This window comes from Phalangium opilio, unplaced genomic scaffold (assembly GCF_054372755.1).
Source record: "Phalangium opilio isolate 3A_F unplaced genomic scaffold, DU_Popi_V2 ptg000003l_1, whole genome shotgun sequence".
NCBI lineage: Eukaryota > Metazoa > Arthropoda > Arachnida > Opiliones > Phalangiidae > Phalangium > Phalangium opilio.
The window spans coordinates 4,421,085-4,432,303 of NW_028324145.1; the positions used below are offsets into that span (position 1 = coordinate 4,421,085).

The 11,219-nt window shown below is 40.2% G+C and overlaps 1 protein-coding gene across 2 annotated transcripts in view; it reads right to left on the minus strand.

Moving 5' to 3' along the window:
- Positions 1 to 11,219, minus strand: part of Trim9 (E3 ubiquitin-protein ligase Trim9) — a 341,298-nt gene that overhangs the window by 317,858 nt on the left and 12,221 nt on the right. The gene's annotated exons all lie outside the window — the stretch shown is intronic.

The following is an 11,219-nucleotide window of genomic DNA, read 5'->3' on the forward strand; positions in this document are numbered from 1 at the left end:
GGCGCTTGTGGGTGCTTGTGGGTACTTGTGGGTGCTTGTGGGCACTTGTGGGCACTTGTGGGTGCTTGTGGGTACTTGTGGGTGCTTGTGGGTACTTGTGGGTGCTTGTAGGTACTTGTGGGTGCTTGTGGGTGCTTGTAGGTACTTAAGGGTGCTTGTGGGTGCTTCCCCAGTAGCAAAATCGACGTTGGGCCAACGGAGTCGGCTTGAGATTCAACCGACACTGCCCTATACTGCCGCAAAATGGTCGGTAGACTTTCTTTTTGACAGTCGAAATGTCCTACCCGAAAATGGGTCGGTCCGGCGGTTTTCCAACCTTTTCAAACGTGCACGGAAAATTTTCGGGATTTCCAAAATAAGGTCGGGATAGAAATTTTGCCAGCACTTTAACCGACTCTAAAAAGTAAGCGTGGCCAGCTCTTACATTATCAAACAAGAAGTCGGCTTGGTTTTCTGGTTATGGTCGGATTATTAATCTAATTGCGGTCGGCTTTATCGACTGTTATTTGTCGGATATATGGCTTGTTTGTGGTCGGCTTTATGGCTTGTTTAGGGTAGGCTTTATGGATTGTTTAGGGTCGGCTTTACAATTTGATTATGGTTGGCTTTAAGATTTGTTTATGGTCGGTTTACGACTTGTTTATGGTCGGCTTGATGGATTGTTAATGGTCAGCTGTAGAATTTTTTAAAGGTCGGGTTAGAGATCTTTTACTGTAGGTAATGCGAAGTGTCTCTGATGATTCCCTCCCATTGGACCGAAATCCCATTCAACCGTAGTCTAAGAAGGGAGGTGCCATTGGACCGAATTCCGCACCTTGGGCGGTTTACGAAAAGTGGAGATAGCCATGAATGACTGCACTTGACGTTAGTGTACACTGCAGTTACCTCCGATAGAAACGAAGTAGCAATGAGTTAACCGTGGAAACGGTTTTAAAGGCTTATGTAAATTTAAGGGAAAGCTAAAATAGGCCGTAAACCGTAACATTTTCTTTAATGTTACTTTAAAATGATGCTTAAAACGAGATATTTATATTTATATCAAGGTGAATAAACATATTACACTATATTGTTGATTCTAAAATTTTATTTTGTGTTTTGTTTGTAAGACAAATCCAAGTATCTTTGATTTGTCTTAAAACATAAGAAAATAATATAAAGCTCCCTATAAGTATGAAACGTAGTACATTTTCATACTACAGCATTTGCTCCCAAATTTGGCGCGCTTACCCTTTTACGCCCCGTGGGAGAAGTTTCGGTACTACGAGTAAAAGGGGGGCGAAACCATCGGCGCCACCTAAGGTGCCCGCGAAAGGCACGATGGGCCGGGGAAATATCGCCGTGCAAGTAGAGACACAAGATAATCCTTACCTCGTACCAGTGTAGGCGCTAGCCTTGTTCGTCAAAATCTCGCGCCATCTATTAATTTATTATGATAATTTTGCAATGTACTTAATCCGTTATAATTATCATTATAATAATTTCAAGACCTTTAACCATTTAATTACGATATTAAATTTGAAAATTTTCTAAACAAATATTTCAACTTTTTAACGCCAAAAGCTCTAAATAGGTGGCATTAGAAACTTTTTACAAATTGCAATGGAGGAAAATGCTGTTTACATGGCTTAAATGGAGAGTTTCATACTTATAGGGAGCTCTATATTATTTTCTTATGCTTAAAATAACGAAATTTGAAATGTTTAGTATTGATCGGTAGGTAGTCGGATATGTCGACCTCTCGACCCTTGTTGTAAATTTGATAAAAACCCATGCTAGTTGGTAAAGCGTTGAGCAGCCGACCTAATCCTTCCATACACCAACCGACTTAAAATGTAACTATCAGCTATTGGTTTGTTCTCTCGTCCGATTTCAAAGCGGAGCTAGTAACTGAAGTTGGATAAGAGTAGGACTTTAGTTGTAAGTGCCGATTAGACCATAAACCGACGAATCTACCTCGAACCGACTCAAAGGCGGAAGAAGCTTCATTATAACTAAATCTGAAATCTTTAGTATGATCGGTAGGTAGTTGGATATGCAGACCTCTCGTCCCTTGTTGTTATTTTGATAAAACCAATGTTAGTAGGTAAGGAGTTGAGCAGCCGACCTAATCCTTTCTTACACCAACCGACATAAAATGTAACTATCAGCCAACTCTATTTGTTTGTTCTCTCGTCCGACTTCAAAGCGGAGCTGGTATCTGAAGTTGGATAAGAGTCGGACTTTAGTCGTAAGTGCTGAATAGGCCATAAAGCGAAGAATCTACCTCGAACCGACTCAAACGCGGAAGAAGCTTCATTACAACGAAATCTGAAATGTTCAGTGTGATCGGTAGGCCGTCGGATATGTCGACCTTTAGACCGTTATTGTTATCTTTTATTTGGTATAAACGCATGTTAGTTGGTAACGAGTCGAGCAGCCGACCTAATCCTTCATTACATTAACCGACTTAAAATACAACTATCAGCCAACACTATTTTATTGTTCTCACGGCCGACTGCAAAGCGGAGTTGGCAACTGAAGTTGGATAAGAGTCGGAATTTAGTCGTAACTACCGACTAGACCATAAACCGACGAATCTACCTCGAACCAACTCGAACGTGGAACACTCGTGTTACTGGGGTTGTAGGTACTAGTGGGTGCTTGTAGGTACTTGTGGGTGCTTGTGGGTACTTGTGGGTGCTTGTAGGTACTTGTGGGTGCTTGTAGGTACTTGTGGGTGCTTGTAGGTACTTGTGGGTGCTTGTAGGTACTTGTGGGTGCTTGTGGGTACTTGTGGGTGCTTGTGGGTACTTGTGGGTGCTTGTAGGTACTTGTGGGTGCTTGTGGGTACTTGTGGGTGCTTGTAGGTACTAGTGGGTGCTTGTAGGTACTTGTGGGTGCATGTAGGTACTTGTGGGTGCATGTAGGTACTTGTGGGTGCTTGTAGGTACTTGTGGGTGCTTGTGGGTACTTGTGGGTACTTGTGGGTGCTTGTGGGCACTTGTGGGTGCTTGTGGGCACTTGTGGGTGCTTGTGGGTGCTTGTGGGTACTTGTGGGTGCTTGTGGGTGCTTGTGGGTACTTGTGGGTGCTTGTAGGTACTTGTGGGTGCTTGTGTGTACTTAAGGGTGCTTGTGGGTGCTTGTAGGTACTTGTGGGTGCTTGAAGGTACTTGTGGGTGCTTGTGGGTGCTTGTGGGTACTTGTGGGTGCTTGTAGGTACTTGTGGGTGCTTGTAGGTACTTGTGGGTGCTTGTAGGTACTTGTGGGTGCTTGTAGGTACTTGTGGGTGCTTGTAGGTACTTGTGGGTGCTTGTGGGTGCTTGTAGGTACTAGTGGGTGCATGTAGGTACTTGTGGGTGCATGTAGGTACTTGTGGGTGCATGTAGGTACTTGTGGGTGCTTGTAGGTACTTGTGAGTGCTTGTGGGTACTTGTGGGTGCTTATTGGTACTTGTGGGTGCTTGTGGGCACTTGTGGGTGCTTGTGGGTACTTGTGGGTGCTTGTAGGTACTTAAGGGTGCTTGTGGGTGCTTGTAGGTACTTGTGGGTGCTTGAAGGTACTTGTGGGTGCTTGTGGGTGCTTGTAGGTACTAGTGGGTGCTTGTAGGTACTAGTGGGTGCTTGTAGGTACTAGTGGGTGCTTGTAGGTACTAGTAGGTGCTTGTAGGTACTAGTAGGTGCTTGTAGGTGCTTGTAGGTACTAGTGGGTGCTTGTAGGTACTTGTGGGTGCTTGTAGGTACTTGTGGGTGCTTGTAGGTACTTGTGGGTGCTTCTAGGTACTTGTGGGTGCTTCTAGGTACTTGTGGGTGCTTCTAGGTACTTGTGGGTGCTTCTAGGTACTTGTGGGTACTTGTGGGTGCTTGTAGGTACTTGTGGGTGCTTGTGGGTGCTTTTGGGTATTTGTGGGTGCTTGTAGGTACTTGTGGGTACTTGTGGTTGCTTGTGGGTACTTGTGGGTGCTTGTAGGTACTTGTGGATGCTTCTAGGTACTTGTGGGTACTTGTGGGTGCTTGTAGGTACTTGTGGGTGCTTGTGGGTGCTTGTGGGTATTTGTGGGTGCTTGTAGGTACTTGTGGGTGCTTGTAGGTACTTGTGGGTGCTTGTAGGTACTTGTGGATGCTTGTGGGTGCTTGTAGGTACTTGCTCCAGGTGCTTGTAGGTACTTGCTCTGGGTGCTTGTAGGTACTTTTGCTACATAAAAGTTTGAAATTGACAATCTCGGATCGTCTTTGTGAAGTTTTAAGGATATCCGAATTTCATATTGGCCTTATGACAATTTTGAGCTAAATGTTAAACGGACATAAATCAGCATTTTTAAAAATTTTGTAAAATTTTCCATTTGGTCCTATTTCTGGGGTAAAAAAATGTATTATGTTAATTACAATAAGAATACTAACTTTTATTGATTTACGTTTTTTTTAAGTATCATTAAAATAAATGTCTGATTGAGCTAAATTTATGGTCCCCTTTATATATGTTTCTGCTTAGTGCAGATTTTGAAAATGTAAAACAGTTTCTTAACATTCTTAATTAAAATGAAGACTGAAGGAACAGATATTAATCAAAAATGTCTTGATTAGAATCAAGACCTAAAAAGTATCGATAAGACTGAGGTTATCACTTGTCTGAGGTTATCACTTGTCTGAAGGATCAGATATTAATTTTTCTTTTTAATTGAAACTTAAATGCATGCTTAAGAAAAAACAACGTTCCATTACCGTTTTCCGTTGAAATAAATTATTTTACTGGTAATCAATTTCAAAAATTTACTTATCTCGGCTTTTCGACCACAATTCCATTCCCCGAAAACATTTTATCATTACATTAATTACTTTTGGGAGATAACGTGTCAAAATAACCTATAAAACAATAAAAAACTGTAATAGCGGTCTGTTTAGCCATGACAAGAACCTTTTAAAAGTTTCAAGCACTATATAACCCTTTCGAGACTAACAGGACCTGAGCAAACTATAGCTTAACCTGCTACTAGTACGACCAGGGAGAATTGATGTAAACTGGAGTTGAAATTTCATCATGTGCGACCTCGGCCTTGAAACTCTCCCATAGTCCCAGTGTGTGTAGAACATAATTTTTTCGCTGTTATCTGCCAAAACCAATCTTTCTTGGTAGTGCCACCTCCTCACTTGAATTTTTCATGATATATTAAGGTTTGAACGAACAAAATTCTAGATTACCATTTTCACTACCATGTCCCTCTGCTAACTTGAAGCAAACTTTCCTCTCTTTTTGCTGCTTATTACTGGTGCCATTCCCTTGACTTTCTGTGCGTTATAACTACAATCATGAGTTTATTTAATTCAAACCAAGATATAAAAAAATTGGATTTTTTTCCTTTTGTGCTACTTAGAATTTACAAATGTATATAACGTTGTCCTTGCCATATCAAATAGTCTCTAACCATTGCTAGAAACTAGAGAGAGAAATTGGGCAGTAACACTGATCATGCCCTGAACCATGAAAAAGAACAATACGACGGTTGACTAAAGTACACTTGACATTACATCATTTTGCAAAACCGCGAGTAAAAATCTTACTGTCCCTATTGAATTTGGCGCCATTTGTTTTAGAATAATTAAAATGTTCCACTGCGAAGCGTCCCGGTCACGAATGGGGAAGTAACGTCTTTAGGAACCTTTTAAAATGCAAAACCATACACGTACTCTCCCAAAAGTAATTAATGTAATGATAAAATGTTTTCGGGGAATGGAATTGTGGTCGAAAAGCCGAGATAAGTTAATTTTTGAAATTGATTACCAGTAAAATAATTTATTTCAACGGAAAACGGTAATGGAACGTTGTTTTTTCTTAAGCATGCATTTAAGTTTCAATTAAAAAGAAAAATTAATATCTGATCCTTCATCAAGACATTTTTGATTATAACTGTTTGGTACTAAATCCTCAGCGATCAACACACAATTGCCTTGACGTGGGACAAAAATGCACATCCTTCGCAAATAGTTAAGGGCTAATGGAGTAATGATGAGGGAACTATTTATCGCGTATGTGATTCGGTTTAGCAACCTCGCTCCAAATTTTAATATGATGTTGGGAAGAATCACGTTACAATTACCCCGCTTTGTGGTACGATTCTCTCGAAGAGAAGTAATATATATTTCTATTGTTACTTATAGTTACTAGCCTGATACTAGCAGAGGTATACCCCCCAAGCCCGAACCCGACTTGTTTTTTTCGGGGATACTTTGACCCCGTACGAACTCTAGTATACATATATAAGACATTGTTATTACCAGGCGGCACCATATGTTTTTGAGAACGGTCAGGGAGAGACAACTGGTTACATGATTAAATTCCTAGATGTACTACGTAGGCTTGATAATTACAAGTAAGAATAAATCATTTTGTCAGTGGATAGCATTCGGATGATGTGATCGTGTTTTCTAGCGTTACTTTGATTCAGACGAAAGTCCCATTTTGGGGCTCGAAAGTTGGTGATTCTTGGGCCGGAGTCTTCAGTGCACTACAAAGAAATGTCCGTTGCTTTTGATTCATTTCTAAGTTAGATTCCCAATCTACCGAAAACAGGAGGGAAAACCCCGGCAGAAGGATGTCTCGTGGTGTTTAGCTAATTAATTAGCGTATGTGACGTTTAGGACTTGCCAGGAACCCAACAACGCTGGCAGATTTTCAAACACCATGAAACTTGGTATTGGCTTGATATTACCGTCGTAGGCATACTTCTACACATTTTATACCCTTCTGCCGAGTGAAGGTACAAAACGTTTTCAGACTGAAGGCTATTGATATTGTCTAATAGTTCTAAAAAAGCTGGTTACTCCGATTAAAGTAGTACTCTACAGTGTTGATATTTCTTTGTTTGGGGGGCCATATCTCCGTAACCAAATGTTGTACACCCCATGCTATTTGATACTTTCCACTCAGTTGGGCCCAATATACACGCTCCTTTATAATTGATAGTCTTTTCAAGAACACTCTGTATATCAATTACACGCCGATTAAGACAGATTTGAAGTAACGTGCATTTTGAGCAGAAATTTCTGACCAACTCAAACAATAATTACGTCAAATAAGCCCTATGACTACATTATTATATATTTATTTCAATATGGTGCCAAGTATAGGGAGAGGGCGTTTGTCAGGGAGGGAAAGAACATCCGACGTCATTTTATACCTCTACTTAGGGGAGCGTTTGTAGGCGCGACACTGAAATTCCCCCGTTAGGGGGATGGAATCGAGGTAAGAGATATAAGCCTATGACGTGGCAAGAATGGGTTTGCCCTCTCCCTATTACACTGCAATTTTCGGAGGCTTCTAATGTCAAATTCATGGTTTTACCATTTACAGGAGTTCGATTTTACTTTAATTCCACTGGGACTGTACAAAGATAATTTCAACGACTTCGCTACATCTTATCCAATTTCAATTGAAACCTTCAATATATTATTTGGAACAAGCGAAAAAAATGAAAACCACATTTTCTCCGTTATCGATAAATGGGTAATGTTCTTAAACACTTTCGCAGAGCGTATACTACAATATCTTGACTGACGATTGGACCAAAACTTCTTACGTGTGCCATAGATAAGCGTAGTGGTAGTGGGATTGGCTCTGTTCATTTATATGACGGGCAAACTAAACTCCTACGTCAGAGCGAACTCGGAAATACACTTTATGTATCTGTTGCAATGCCTACTGGGGACAAGTAAGAATCCTCACAGAGGCTCCATACAGTGACGTGTCCGGTATTCTTAGTACCGACTGGACACTACGCTCGCTACACGTCATAAAACGCTGTTTTAAAATCATAATATTTCTTAAAGGTCCGCAAAGTGTCAAATGTTCGGGAGTCGCCCGTTTCCTTTCTGTTTTGTGGTCTCTTTCGTCATTCATTTTGTTGTTGTTCGTATCATCAGAAATGACGTCACAGTTTTCGAGCAAAACGGAACTCCTTCCCTTCGATACCATGGAAGACATTTTTCTCTTTCCCAATGCAAAGCCTTTACTCTTCAAAGGCACCCACTACGTCAAATCCATTCGAGTCAGTATGCTATGGAAGCGTATATGAATTTACTAGGGCTGTGCGAGCCTTGATTTTTTGGGTTCGAGCCGAGCCTCGAGAATTGCTTTTTTCGGTTATCAAGCTTCGAGCCGAGCCTCGAGATTCTTATCTGGTTTCGAGCTTTTATCGAGCCTAAAATTTCAATGCCGAGCCTTAACGACTTTAAATTTTAGCTCTTAATTTGGAATGATAATCCTTTACAATTTCAATTACTGTCCTTAGTAAAGAAAAAACCCTACTAATTCGTAAATATAACAGATAAACTTTTATTTGACTATAATTAATCTTGAATCCTATTATCATTAATCGAAATTACTTACGTGCATTGTCAATCGCATTAATAATACAAACCAAGAGTATTTTTCTATACATAAAAAAGTAAAACTAAAACTTCAAGAATTATTTTTCATTTTTTTCTTTGCTCAAAAGTGGAAGTAAAACCTCGAGTAAAACTTACGCCAATCAAATGTGGGCTTACAAAAAAGGCACCTACCAGAATAATTGCCTATTTCGCGCGTCACGTCAGCGTCTCAACATTCAGTAGATTGTGTTATGTGGTAATTCTTGACCTTTAACCTAATCTAGAATCTCACAGACAGCTGACTGAACCTCGATAACCTTAAGCCTTGTCTCGAGCTTTTTTCCGAGGCTCGAAAACTTGTCGAGCCTTTCAAAAGTTGCTTATCGAGCTTCGAGCCGAGTACTCGGCTCGAGGCTCGATCGAGCTTTCGAGTCCTATCTAGTACTCGCACAGGCCTAAAATTTACCACATGGTGCATAGCGTGCGAGACCATGTACATCACAATCGTACTCTTGGCTATCGCGCTAACATGCTCATAATATTAGGAAATACATTTGATATATATTTGTGTAGTGTTCGTACGGGGAACCCGCCCCTACCCCTGTACCTAAGACGTAAAACATAACAAGGGTTTTATTCGGGGTTAGATTTTGATACTTTTGACAATTTTTATACCTGTTCCAAAAAAAAAAAGTCAAATTCATCTCAAATAAGGTCTCCTTTATATGAAGCAGGAGGTAACGATGAAACAGACTGCAAAGTTTACCATCCTCCTTGTCGCGGAACAGTGTCCTTCAACACCCTTCTTTTATAATAGCAATGGCTCTTCGTGGGAACCGCTGCTGCGTATAGCTCGGAATTTAGTGTGCTTTTAATAGTTACTATAGCCTGATACTAGCAGAGGTATAATCCTCCTCATTAATAAGATAATTTCCAAATACCAAGAAATTTTTGATAATTTTTTACAATTCTCAAGCCTATGTTGTCTCACCCCGACGTGAGCGATCCAGACTTTTTTTTTTCGGGGATAACTTGACCCCACCCCCCGGGATAACTTGACCCCAACCCCGATTAATATTTTACCCCGTACGAACTTTATGTTTGTGATATTCATTCAATGCCTTTAAATTTTCACAGAACACAAGTGCAGGTTTTGCTATACTTTGATTCCATTGTTGAAGCATTTCCTTTAGGCACGACAGCGCCTTTGTAGAGACCCCTAATGTTTAAATTTTTCTTTAGAAAAGGTGCCTAAATAACCGGGCATACGCGGAGTTATTCAAAAGAGCGGATGAAGATCCTGGTTCAAGTTTCAAGACTCGGAGAACCATAGAGAACAGTCCAGACATTCAATCGGATATCGAAAATCGGAGCAAATTCTTTTACTTTATGAGCCGTTACAACTGGGAAGTCATCAAGGCCAGTTATGCCATGACCAAAAAGTGCAAAATGAAATCAGGCAAAACAATTAGTTTAAGCTTAACGACGATGTTTTTCAAGAAAAACATTTCACGAACTCTAATTAAGACCGTCAACAAAAGGCGAGTTGATCAACTCAAATGGCCCGGGTTTTCAAAAAACAGAACATTACGTACAAAATGGTAACAATATATTGTTCTTTCTATTGTTTAGAATGCGCCAACTGAGCGAGGGTAATTGCTTCGAGGACCGGAACCCGTATTTTCAAAACGAATTGCATCCATGTCAGAAAACCGAAACACCGGATATATTCGTCGTTATCAACGTATCCGCTTTCATGGTCATTTTCTGTATTTGTCTCATTGGCTTCACAGTTTCCTTGATCACTCTCGTACTCGAAATATACGTGCACATGTTATTCAAGATGCACCTTGAAAGATAACATGGTGACACCTTAAACATAAACTAACCATTTTTTCGGGTTTTAAAGAGTATCACGCAACGTTTATCCCCAAGAAGCTAATTTCTTCGTTTTGATAGAGGATATGACTTTATATATAGTTCGGGCAGAAATCGCGGCTGCTAAAAATCAGCTAATTTGCTAATAACGCCGAACAAGATTAATGAGATTCTGTTGAAAACTTTAATGGCTTGTCAAAATATTTGTCAAAAAGCCTTCAGATCACTTGTTTCTTATTCTGTTCAAAGATAATATACCAAGAGGAGGAAAAACTTTGTAAATAGGAACCGACTCTGAATTTGTAGGAACTAGTTCCGGTTGTTCACGTGACCGTGTTATCTGCTTAAAAATTACCTTTTGTACGTCAATGGTAAACCCAGAGATCAACCCTTTGCCACCACCAAAAATAAGCAGCCGACATAATTTAACCAATAAAAGGCGTCGCTGCTTAGCCAATCAACAAAAACCGGATCTAGTTCCTCCAAAACCGTGGCCGGGCTCTTCAAAAGCCATGGGAAAGGCTAGACTTTCTGCTCCTCTTGATATATTCTCTTTGTTCTGTTTTAGCTAAGTGTGGTTATATAATAACCAGACTAGCTTAAACGAGCATGGTATGTAGTCTGTGGAGGGTACACGAAAAACCAGTCTGGCTAGACATAATTTAAGGCAAGATTCGCTACCATCTTCGATCTCGTATATTGCGAAAGAATACATCGGAGCTATTATGACTTATGAGTTTACAGCGGCTTTCGTGACTTGGGACAGTCGTAAAACAAGTTTATCGGGTCCATGGTTACACTTCTGTATATATATATAAATACATATATAAATACATAAATACATATGTACAGGATGTTTTTGAAAGGTCCATCAATAATGAAGGAGCGTGTTTATTGGGCCCAATTGAGAGGAAAGCAAGAACATGGGGTGTACAACAATTGAAATATTTGTATTACCTTCAATAAAAAATATTTCGCTAACAATGGTCTTTTTTCTTAAT